Below are 12,366 nucleotides of genomic sequence, written 5' to 3' on the forward strand. Positions count from 1 at the left end.
CATTCCATCACTGTGTCCTCACTGAGTGCCAAGCAAATTAGCCAAGCCCCTGCTCTGCTCTTCTCTGTGTGCTCCACTGAGTCCTGTGCATTCAGCTAACATTAGAATAACATCCAGTGCAAACAAGGTTGAGGAAGGTGTTCTCTCTGGGAACAAGACACCCTGTTGAAACACATGCAAACATACCGTTTAGTATGTTCACTGTGGTGTGTGAATCACAAACCTCAATGATTGACTGTCATTTTTTTTCAGCCCTTTCCTAAATATAATTTGAATGTCTTACATGGGCTATTGGTAATTCTTATATTTGTATATACTGTATAGACCAGAGAGACTGCTGTCTATCACAGGTGCGTGTGTGAGCGATAATTACTGCCAGAGTATGAAAACTATGAGTAAAACACTAGGAAACTTTGATGTGCTCAACATGTATTCCCCACATAGGATATGAGCCTCAAACCCTAAACAAACACCTCGTCGCACATCTTTACTGGTTGAGTCAAGTTTTGAGTTTACTCCTGATTTAAAGTCACGTTTTATTAAATTGTCTTTATAATTGGGGAAAACATTTTATTTGCCAATTTTCTGTAATCTTCGACTAAACGGATCCCTCTAAATGCTCAGTGCGTGTGGAATATCATGAGGGTTTAGAGCTATTTTTTGTCATATTATGCCTCTTTACTTCAAAAGCCATCACAATAAATCCAACCAGGAAGTCTTATTAAATTGAGAAGAAAATGTCCTGTAAAGCTTGAGTGCAATCCTGGCACTCCAAGTGCAATGCCTCATGAAGTGAAATACTTCAGCTGCTGGTCTGTAAACTACTTAGGGTACATGAGTACATTATAATGTGCTGATTTTACTCTGGACTTGCCATACTGCCTCTAGTTTTTTAGAAAAGAGTTTAAAACAATGCGATTAAAACATAATCCGAAGATGTATTCTTGAAGTAAGAAGGGATCATTAAAACTATTGAAAATATAATCACGAACAACGATTAATTATCAACAACCTTGACCTCGCCTTTTTATACATTAGTTTTACACATCTACTTTATAGTGTTATACAGTTGAGTATTGATAAAAAATATGATATTGTACAGCCTGTACTCTACAAGCACTTACTGTACTAAACCTCACAACTTCACAATGAATAACTGACTTTACCTTTGCTTGCAAGGTTTAAGATGAGTGACTACACTCTTGCTCTCCCTGTGGGCATGTGCACAGCTGTGAATCACTTCTGTTTCAGCCCCTCTCCTGGGTCTGCTGTGTCGAGCATAGAGAACATAATCTTAGGCTGGCCCCCACTGTCAAAGGTCATCTGGGTTTAAAGTTCACACTTTACATCATGTATATGCTCTTAAATAAGCTCAACCACTTGTGTCTTCGTAGTCTCATTTTTTGCCCTAATTTATCAGTCCAGAAAATTTTTGAAATATCCCAGGTAAAATCCTTCTAGTGAGAGAGATATGAAAGTAAGGCTGATACTCTTTGGACGGTTCCTCTGATTGAATAATACTCCTCAAAGACCACCATGGCAACGTCATACTTTTTTGATTTGAGACAAGGTGGAGAACATCACATGGGTACATGATTCTTCCACAGCCAGGTATGTCAGTAATGCCTTTATATCTGTAGTAGGAATAACTCTGACTGTGTGGAGCTCCATAAAGAATTAACCACTTTAGCTGTGATTGAAGGAGGAACTGGAGCTGGGTCTTAACCCATATGCCGTCTTGCATTAAGCCACGTCCCCATTGAGGTGTCAGCTCATAAGTCTCCCTCAGCGGGATGTAGCAGCCAAATGATGAAGAACACTTCTTCACTCCAGGGGATCTTGTAAAACTGCCATGCCCCCAGCCTCTCGTCCTAGTCTGGGCCTCAACCTCAGCCTGCACTACTCTTCCTTAATCATGACCACAGAATGACACACCAACATCCATTAAGCAACAAATGTATTTAGTTACAAACTTGTAAAAAGCTCTGGAGATAGGGTGTGTTCTGTTGTTCACTGAGTAGTCGTGTTCTATTTATTCAATGTTGAAACATGGCTGGAGATCACAGCGACTTGTAAAGTACTTTTATTATGTTTCAAAGGGCTCAAATATGTATGGAATAAAAAAAGCCTGTCAGTGTTAGTTTATGACAGAATAAATAAGGTTTTGTTTAAAGTTACAGTGAGCCTACTGTGTGTGTGTGTGTGTGTGTGTGTGTGTGTGTGTGTGTGTGTGTGTGTGTGTGTGTGTGTGTGTGTGTGTGTGTGTGTGTGTGTGTGTGTGTGTGTGTGTGTGTGTGTGTGTGTGTGTGTGTGTGTGTGTTTGATTCAGTGTAAAAGTGCGATGTGTTTCTCGATACTGCTTTTCTCCACTACATTTTCCAGTGCAACAATGTTCCACATGTCAAATGGAAATACATTTATAGAATTCTCTCTGAAGTTTACTTGTATAACCAGAAGAATCTAAAGATTGAAACTGTATAAAAGGTACCCTCTACACTTCAGCTGGTAAAAGTATTTTTCTTGGTGCTTTTAGATGACAGTTCTAGGAAGCTGCTGTATTCAACATAGCACATATTATAATGTACATCTCTGACTTAACCAGCAATTATCCAATATACTTACACTTGCAAACTGCCTTTGCTTCATTCCTTGTAGGGTATGTGCTTATTTTGCCAGCAAACCAGAGAACCTCCTGATGAGGCTTCAATGACATGCTCTATTACTCTCTCCAAGCGACCCTCGACTTCACCTCTCTGACGAATGGAGCCTCTGACTTGGGGGGTAGCTGGGGGGTAGCTGGCTTTTGCTCCCTCTCTCACCTTTTCTCTCACCCTGTTTTTTGTGTTGATCTGGATCCTGGTACATTGTCTTGGTAATATTACAACAATATATGAGATGGAAGAGGACGTTATAAGATGACAGATGTTGTCACGTTCCTGACCTGTTTTCTGTTGTTTTGTATGTGTTTAGTTGGTCAGGGCGTGAGTTGGGGTGGGTATTCTATGTTGTGTGTCTAGTTCGTCTGTTTCTATGTTCAGCCTAATATGGTTCTCAATCAGAGACAGCTGTCAATCGTTGTCCCTGATTGAGAATCATATAAAGGTGGCTTGTTTTGTGTTGGGGATTGTGGGTGGTTGTTTCCTGTCTCTGTGTTTGTGTTCTGCACCAGATAGGACTGTCTCGGCTTTCACGTTTGTTTTTTTGTTAGTTGTTAATGTTCATCGTTTATTGTTAAATTAAACATGTTGAACACTAACTGCGCTGCATTTTGGTCCTCTCCTTCATCCCAGGAAGAAAGCCGTTACAGATGTGGAGTGTGTAGTTTGAGGTTTGGTCTCTTTCTAATCTCCTATAAATAAATCTGTTTAATAGGGAGCTGTAGTTTGGGCGTTTATGCCTCTTGCTAACGGGTCATATTATTATCACTCCATTAGTGGATCCAGTCTCAGTTTTCAGCACTGTGTCCCTTTACTCTGGTTCCCACTGTTCAGAGGCAGCCACGTCTGAGTGAGCTGCTGGTATGCCGGAGGGAGAAGCTCCAGAGCTCCAGAGATAGCTAGCTCAGTGAAAGGATAAAGGATATATAGGCAATCCTGGAGGGACTCAGTGATGAGGAACCAGCGCCTGGAACAGGTAGTATTTAGTATTTTATTAGGATCCCCTTAAGCTGTTATTAGCTGTTGCCAAGGCAGCAGCTACTCTTCCTGTAAACACCCTTCCTCCAGGTTCACACAGGCATCAGTAGGTACATAAAACACCAGGCTGACATCCCCTGTCCATCTTTCAGCCCCCATCCCTGTTCCATTGGCATGGATGGGTCATGGGGATGGGATGCGCCACAATGTCTTTACCATAGTTTTTTTGTCACTAATAATGGGAACTGACTTTGTGTGTGGAAGGATGGTCTTTGGAAGGATCTACCTACTTCCTTGCTTTGTCAACGTCACGTCCATTCGTGCTCGACGTCACCAGTCTAATAACCACCGGTCCTGGCAGCCCATCCTTACGCACACCTGGCAACCTTCATTACGCACCCCTACGCCTCATTAGGCACACCTGGACTTCATCACCTCCCTGATTACTTCCACTATATATATATATATATTCGTTGTTATCACCCACTAGGCAATATTGTTTATGTTTCCATGTTTAGACGCTGTTCTTGTTTTGTATCGTTCAATGTTCTTCATCATTAAACTCACTAACTACACTTGCTTCCTGATTCCCTGCGCCTACGTTACAGTCAAGGATCTACCCACTTCCTTGTTTTGTCAAGGATCTATTCACTTCCTTCTCAGTTGAGTTCTTAGGGATAGCATGTAGATTTGTTGATAAAGTCTGTAAATAACTTTCTTCAAACAAGGATCAGATCTGATTGATGACCTTCAGATTGATAATGTAGAGTTCAGTGTTTAATGACCTGTCAGATTGGAGGAAAAATGGGGTCAAAGGTCTTCAGATTGAGATCAATGGAGTTCCTGGTTTGCTGGTGCCACTGTGTGCATTTTTCCATTCATCAGCAGTGATAACCAACGTTTATTTATTTGTTTGGTGTGTTCTGTAATGTATTAGCATCGGAAGTGAAGTTTTGTTAGTTTTTCCCAGAGCAAAAAAAGCAGTACATAACCGTATATCATAAAGTGTAGAGAGTGTGCAATGTAAAGGGTTTGCGGGGGTTAGAAAAATGGTCTACAGTACATTTAAATGTCTTCATAATATCTTCAATCATTTAATGTTGTATACAAAAAAATACACGTTTATATTACATGTGTCACACATTATACACCATAACGCACCATCATCACGTTACTTCATTAATTATCCAATTGAGGAATGTTGGGCCAGTAACTGAAAGGTTGCTAGCTCAAATCCCCCGAGATGACAAGGTAAAAATCTTTTGTTCTGTACATGGCAGTTAACCCACTGTTCCCCGGTATGCTGTCATTGTAAATAAGAACATATTCTTAACTGACTTGCCTAGTTAAATAAAGAATAAAAATCTTAATTTAGAGAGAGAGCCATGACACAGCAGGTTTGTGTTTAGATAGTGAACACAATGCCTCAAAGCCACTGACCAGGAAGGAGACAACATTACATTGGTAATGGGTGACGCTGCACCGCAAAAAAAAAAAGAATTCCACAGAGCAATGGCCACTGGTGAAATCTGTCAATAACAAAAAGAGAATATAGAAAATATGTTAGATGTCCATTATTGTCCAATAATGTCCAATATATAATATGTCCATTATTCTGGAACATGTCTAACTTTTCTTTAGGAATGTGATGCACATGATACATGGAACTTATTGATGCGTTTTGGATCTACTATAAGTGATAAGGCCTTGTATTGAGGCTACTGTAGGCATATGTGGTTCCTGTGTAATACTCTACAGTGACCAGCCAGTGAACCCAGTGGCAGACTCAGACAGACCTTCTCATGTACTGTAACTGTGCTCTTCTTAGGTTTCCTGCCAAACGTTCTTGCCAGAAATGTCATCTTGCTGAGCCCGACTCCCTAATAGCAGCTACTGCAGTATCTGCCTCATGGACAGGTGACAAGGACGTGATGTTTAGGGAACAGAACATAACCTTGAATGTGGCTTCCACATCACTACTTGCGTATATTACAACAACTCATGACTCACTCAGCACCCAACAATGATCAAATTGAGATCATCAAGTGACCCATCATTATCTCCCTGGTGAGTCAGAGGAATCAAAACATCAGCCAGGCAGTGGCATGATCAAAACAACCCAGCAGCACACCAATAAACCCTTGTCCTTGGGTGATGATGTTTTCAATTTGAAACACTGTAACATTTGGATTTTTCTCAAAGCAATACGTTCTTTATTTATTATGAGCCGGGTTGGATCCCATCGCTGACACCAATCGTCTGACGTGTTCTTCACTTTTAGAGTTCAGTACTGTGGATTTGGCAGAAGACAAGCACTGCTTTGTGATTTGTGGGCCTGGTATTTGATTCCTACTAAACTGATGCTGTGGCGTTCTTATACACAGAGATGGTATCTTTGAAGAAATGGGCCGACCAAACATAATTTGTGCTGTCTGTTGAACCCCAGCCAGGCTCTCTCCACTTTCTCCTCCCCATAAACCGCAGAGAGTAGAGACTGAACCATTTCAACTCAGAAGATTGATAGTGTGTTATTAGGATGTAAAACTCACATACTACATGGGACTTTCCTCTTTATCTATTGTAAATTACTCGTTGAGGAATACCTATGGGACATTTACGAAGAGACAATGTTCTGTGTAAACTGTTTATAAAGGCTGTTATAGGGAGCCATAAGCAGTTATAACGGCTTATAGTAACTCATTTAATTCACTAAGAGACAGTTAAAGGGATGTAATTCACTGTGGATGTTATTGAAGTGTTGTTTGTGTGACTGTACACAGGTACAGTCGACACTGTGTGAACTTGTTATATACACTGATTGTTCATAAAAAGTATTACCAAAATGACGACTTATGAATCCTCAGCACTGCATTGCAAAATATTTTTCTTGTTTCTTGGTATGTTTCTGTACTTTCCAGTCATAGTTTAGTGTAGTGTTTTTGACATGGATTCAAGGTCATCTGACTCGCAGCACACCAAGGCACATTAATTAATGGTGCTGCAGCTGGCGGTACCACTCTGGCTGATATGGTGCTTACTGCCTCATCTCTCCAAGTCTCCCTGTGTTTAGCTAATGTTGGACAGCTTCCCACATCCGCTCAAATAGCAGCATATTTCCTCATTCAGCCTTTTGAAGAGTTGCCAGTGTTTTAAAATACTCAAGACTCACACAAGTTTTGGCCTTTGTCTTATCAACCTCACTGCCCAAATCCAACACCACCTGCACCTGTTATTCTAACATCAACCTCTTTCTGGTTGTAAATCAAACCCCCCAACGGAAAGCTACGTTATTATTTCTGACCAGACTTTGAGGCTCATCTGTAACTTTTCTGTGGAGTTGTCCCCAGTTTAGGCTTACTGTAATTTGCATTGTGTTGATAGAAACTTGAGTTAATGTTACTATTTCTCCCCCTCTGAGAGGCTCATGTTGCTCCTCCAATATAATCTTAGTGAAAGGTTGTTACGTTTACAGCTGCAGCTACTATGTTTTGGTGTTTTGGTTCTAAACTTGTTATGTAGTATTGAATTAAATGAATGCCAGTACAGCTGAAGAGATCATGTAGTCAGTCCTCTGTACCAGTTAGTTAACAATGGACATTGTGGAACACCAAGGCCACCAGCCCCCAAGGCCACCAGCCCCCAAGCAGCCCACAAGGCCACCAGCCCCCAAGGCCACCAGCCCCCAAGGCCACCAGCCCACAAGGCCACCAGCCCACAAGGCCACCTCCCTCTTTTCATTACTTTGCATACTACCTCTTCTATTACTTGCTATTGTTTATTTGGCTATTTATTATTGATTATAAACTGGCTGGGTCGAGCACTTAATGCTGATTGGCTGACAGCCGTGGTATATTTGCCATACATCACACCTCCTTGGGCCTTATTGCTTAATTATAGTACTACATTGTTGAGGGAGCTAGCACACAAGCATTTTCACTGCACCTTTTATACCTGCTGTACATGACAAATACAATTTGATTTGATTATTGTTATCAACTATGGTAGTGCCTGTATCAGTCATTACTATCCATACAGAGAGATGCTCCAAATAGGCTCTCTCTCCTCTCCCCAACACCTGACTAGTGTTTGTGTTGTTGTGCCCATGGCCAAGCTGCCAGCCAGCTGTGCTGCTGTGAACTGACCCCAGTGGTATCAACAGATAGTGTAGATGGGAGTGACCATCTACACCTTAACGGCACCAGCTTCAACTACAAGGCCCAAACAAAAGAGGGCTTCATCCCTCTGAAAAAGCCCCCTGCGCTATCTTCCATTTATATTTACTGTAGACTTTAAAATCAGTGGAAATGGATGTAGAGCAGTAGACAGTTAGAGTAAGGCTAGTGGTGTGTGTGTGTGTGTGTGTGTGTGTGTGTGTGTGTGTGTGTGTGTGTGTGTGTGTGTGTGTGTGTGTGTGTGTGTGTGTGTGTGTGTGTGTGTGTGTGTGTGTGTGTGTGTGTGTGTGTGTGTGTGTGTGTGTGTGTGTGTGTGTGTGTGTGTGTGTGTGTGTGCAAGCGTACGTGCGTGCGTGCGTGCGTGAGAGTGTGTGTGTGTGTGTGTGTGTGTGTGTGTGTGTGTGTGTGTGTGTGTGTGTGTGTGTGTGTGTGTGTGTGTGTGTGTGTGTGTGTGTGTGTGTGTGTGTGTGTGTGTGTGTGTGTGTGTGTGAGAGTGTGAACAGAGGGACATTGTTTTGAAGCAGACTGGGGGATTTCAAAAGCAGTTCAGATACATTTAAGCAACTCAAAAGCTGATAAAGAAGACATAGTGATTCATTTGACAAAAATGGTGTGTTAGTAGGAACATCTGTACAGTTTGTTGCGGACTGCCCTCAACAGCAGTGTTCTACACTCCATTGAAAATAGGCCATATTCTCTCCATGTATACAATACATTTTCGCTTCAAGTGCTGCCTGTTTGCTCAAGGCGCCATAAGTATATTCAGAAGTATATTCAGAAGTATATTTAAACTTCAGAGTCCTCTGCCATGGATGAAAAGCAACATTTGTAATTTTCTATAACGCCTGTCAGTGATTTAGACTGCAGATGAATCAAATGACTGAAAGTCGACTGAGGCGATCAATTAGTGCAGAGAGCAAATTAAGTGGTTTTCTGTTCTATCTTGAAGTCCATCCTTTTTGCTGAAACTACGTGGTGTGGGAAAATAAAAAGATGGGTCAGCTGGATATCTGTGTTTTTGAGACTGAAAAGCACTTGAGTAAGTCATTCAGGTTTTATTTGAAGATAATTTGTTGTTTGTAGAGTAAAAATTCATTCAAATTGCCTTGGGAGCTATTACTCATCTCTGATATTTTGAAGAAATGCGGAATGCCTCAGAGTTCCTCTGGGATAGCTAAACCTTTACTATAGAGGAAAAGGGTGTATGTGTGTTAGACAAAAAGAGAGAGAGAAAGACTGCAACTTTGTGTCTCATTCAATCTTCGCTATCAAGATCTGTGGTATTTCTCAGTCCTTCCTATCAAACAACATCTAAAGAAGTATCATGATTGATCTGCCAGAACACAGAGAACACAGGAAATGTTCACAAAAATACAGTTGTTGCATTTATGTTGAAATAATACATATGTAGTTATTACTGACATTCATATAAACTATTAAACATCATAGCATTAAGCTGTGAAACCATAAGGTACCGGGGACCAAGCTCTGCAGTACACCACTAGAATGAACAGCAGTCTGACTTGTCTTGTAGCTCTGTCTTTATTTCCCCAGCTTCAGACTCAGCCCTCTCCAATCTCCAATTTCCAACTCCCCTGTTGATGGTAAGATAAAGGACTTTGACACAGTGACTCTTCCCAACATGACAGGCTTTTTTCTTTCTTGCTCTCTTCCCTGAGTTTAAGAGTTGAATCGTGGGTCAGCAGCTTTTAGCAGAACCCCAGACTAGAATTCCAGATGGTGAAGTCAGAAACTATCTCAGCGCATCAGTTTAACGAGAGCTGCTGCGTATATCCTGAGGCCAAAGCTTCCGGCCGCACCACGGCCCAAATGCTGAACAAATTGAGCATATCTTGTCTAATTGGTTACAGGATGGCCACTATGTACCCTACAAGGAAGATATGAGGAGGAAATGATGCAGAGTGGATACTTCTGTTAGGAACCCCAAACTCTGACACGTCATCCTGCAGTATAGACCAAATGTCCATCTAGGCCTATGGCAGTTTGCTAGTGTATTGGACATTAATTTCTATGAAGAGAAAAGTTGACACCATGTTATAAATGGTCCGGGACATATTCCCAGCAAGACCATTTCTGGCAAGTAAAGTAACAAATTGAGGCAGTTACTGAGAACAGAGCTGACAATGTTACAATCAGTGGTGATGATTGGCTACTTTGATGTCCATGTAAACTGAGATTGAGGTGGATGCCATGTCGAGTTCGCTTTTTTCCATGTCTGCTGTTTGTGTCAGTGTTGCCATGAGCACTGAGGAGTTGGCAAGACCAGAAGCAGTACAGATAACCTTAAAAGCTGTCATATATCAAAAACAGTGGGACTGCTCAAGGACTACTCATGTGATTAAATAGAACAACACATTGGGGTCTATTTGTAACATTTCCATTGGTAAAATACATGTTTCTTCATTAACATGCTTTGTTTCCCCCTATGTTGTTGGTCCAGTAATGAATGATTTAGCTATCGACACTGACGCCAAAAAATGACAAATGAAAACATATATCACAAAAATGTGTCTTGTTACTCAATTATCTGAAAATTAGCTGTGTCAATTTTTGGATTGTTAGTTAGTCTAGCCAGCCATCTAAACTTGTAGTAATCCGACAGGGCACGCAGCTTTAAAACTGTATCTCTGCCCCATTGCAAAATGAGTAGAATTGCATCATTTGTTTTATAAAATTGTAAAAATGTGTAGAATTGTAGGAAATTCACTTTAAAACTTACATTTTTCTCTCCACCATCAAGAGAGAGGCCACTAAAATATTTTGCCGTGAGGTTAAAAGCATTGGATCACTAACCGAAAGGTCACTGGTTCAAATCCCCGAGCCAACTAGGTGAAAAATCGTTGATGTGCCCTTGAGCAAGGCACTTAACCATAATTGCTCCTGTAAGTCACTCTGGATAAGAGTGTCTGCCATTTTCTCAAAAGTGGGGTTACAAGTTTTTCAACTTTTAAAGCCAAATTAGTTTTCCATTGTTTTTCAACTGCAGTGTATAATATACCATTTTCTGATATACCAAGTAAAAAACACAATTTCAAATTTTGCTACATAAGACCAAATGAGGCTGTTGGTCACAAATGATTAAAATGTAAAAAAAGGTTTAAAGAGGCTAGAGCCAGCCCTGCCTATGCAATAAGCACACAGCAACTTCACAGCAATTTCTGTTCTGCCAGCTAAAGCAGTGAGTCACTGACTCTAACCTCACAAACACTATGTTGTGTTGTGTTTTTCCCTGTGTGTTGCAGTGTGTTATGATAGAACTCTGATGCAGCATTCTGCTGCCCCCCCCCACAATCCAACTGGCTAAAGCTGGGTCGCCCCAGCTATTTATTACTGAGCTCGGTAAACTCACTGAGGAATACGACCATACAGACACAGGTTCTGACAGATTCCTGCATCTCTGCCTGGTTTTACAGTTGGACACTGCTGGTTGGGGGTTTTGATGAGTGAGGAACACAGTGTGTGTGGGTGTATATGGGCAAGCCTCCTTGTTTGTGGGCGTACAGTAGGCTTCACTCCCAGGTGAAGATCTGCTCCTCTCTCTCTTACTAACGTCCTGGATGGGGTCACAGCAGACAGGGTTGTAAAAGGGAGTTTGTGCACTGTCACAGAAGGGAATGTAGCCTAACATTTTCTTTGCAGCTGAATGTGCATGATTTGGCAAAAAGCTAATGGTATGCTATTACAAGTCATTGCTTTCTGTATCCACTTTTTCACATTCTTCACTTTGCTGGTTTACAAAGCTTATTTCAGACAAGCAATGGACCATTCCTCTTTGACTTAAAATGCATCCATTTAACTTTTGAAAGCATTAGACAATACAATTCCTGAAATTCTGGCCGAGATAGGGTCGGGGTCACGTTCACAGATAGTGAGTGTCTTTGTGTTGCTCGCTTAACTTTGCCAGAGAGTTCAACCAAGAGTCAGCACCTGTAGGTTTTGCGCGGCCCTTTTTGGTAGGCTATAAATATATAAGACTTGGCCATATATACTCCTTTCTAATCGAAACGGAATTCTCACTGTGCTGATGTAAGCTAGCTACATTAATTATTATGAACCACGTGAAGGTTTGACTAGTTCTTCGACTCAGTGGCTGCAGTGCCATCATCAAATGAATGGGGAAAATCGGTAGGCTGGGCCAGTTAAATAGCCATAATCCATGCTGTGTTACAGTGAGAGCATTTTAGGTGAACATTTATTTTTTTTCTATAGCAGCCTATAACCTTCCGTTATAGAGAAGCTGTTGGATTCTTTCCGATGGCACAATTTGTCTCCCTGGAGTCGAGGTAACGAGGTAGGCTAGGCCTACATGTTTAGTCTATCAGACTATTTCGACGTTTTTTAAATAATATAATTCGTTTCGTTTTGGACCAAAATACAGTGACATAGCCCCGTAGAAATACCGGTAATTTACACAGGAAGATACTTGGGCATTTATTCGTAATAAAGGATGTATAGACAAACCCTCAATTTCAGTATCAAGGTCACAAACCTGTTTTGACAGAATTTACACAAATAGACATGTCTAGAAATTTCACGTC

The sequence above is a fragment of the Salvelinus fontinalis genome, chromosome 9 (assembly GCF_029448725.1).
Source record: "Salvelinus fontinalis isolate EN_2023a chromosome 9, ASM2944872v1, whole genome shotgun sequence".
In the NCBI taxonomy this organism is placed as follows: Eukaryota; Metazoa; Chordata; class Actinopteri; order Salmoniformes; family Salmonidae; genus Salvelinus; species Salvelinus fontinalis.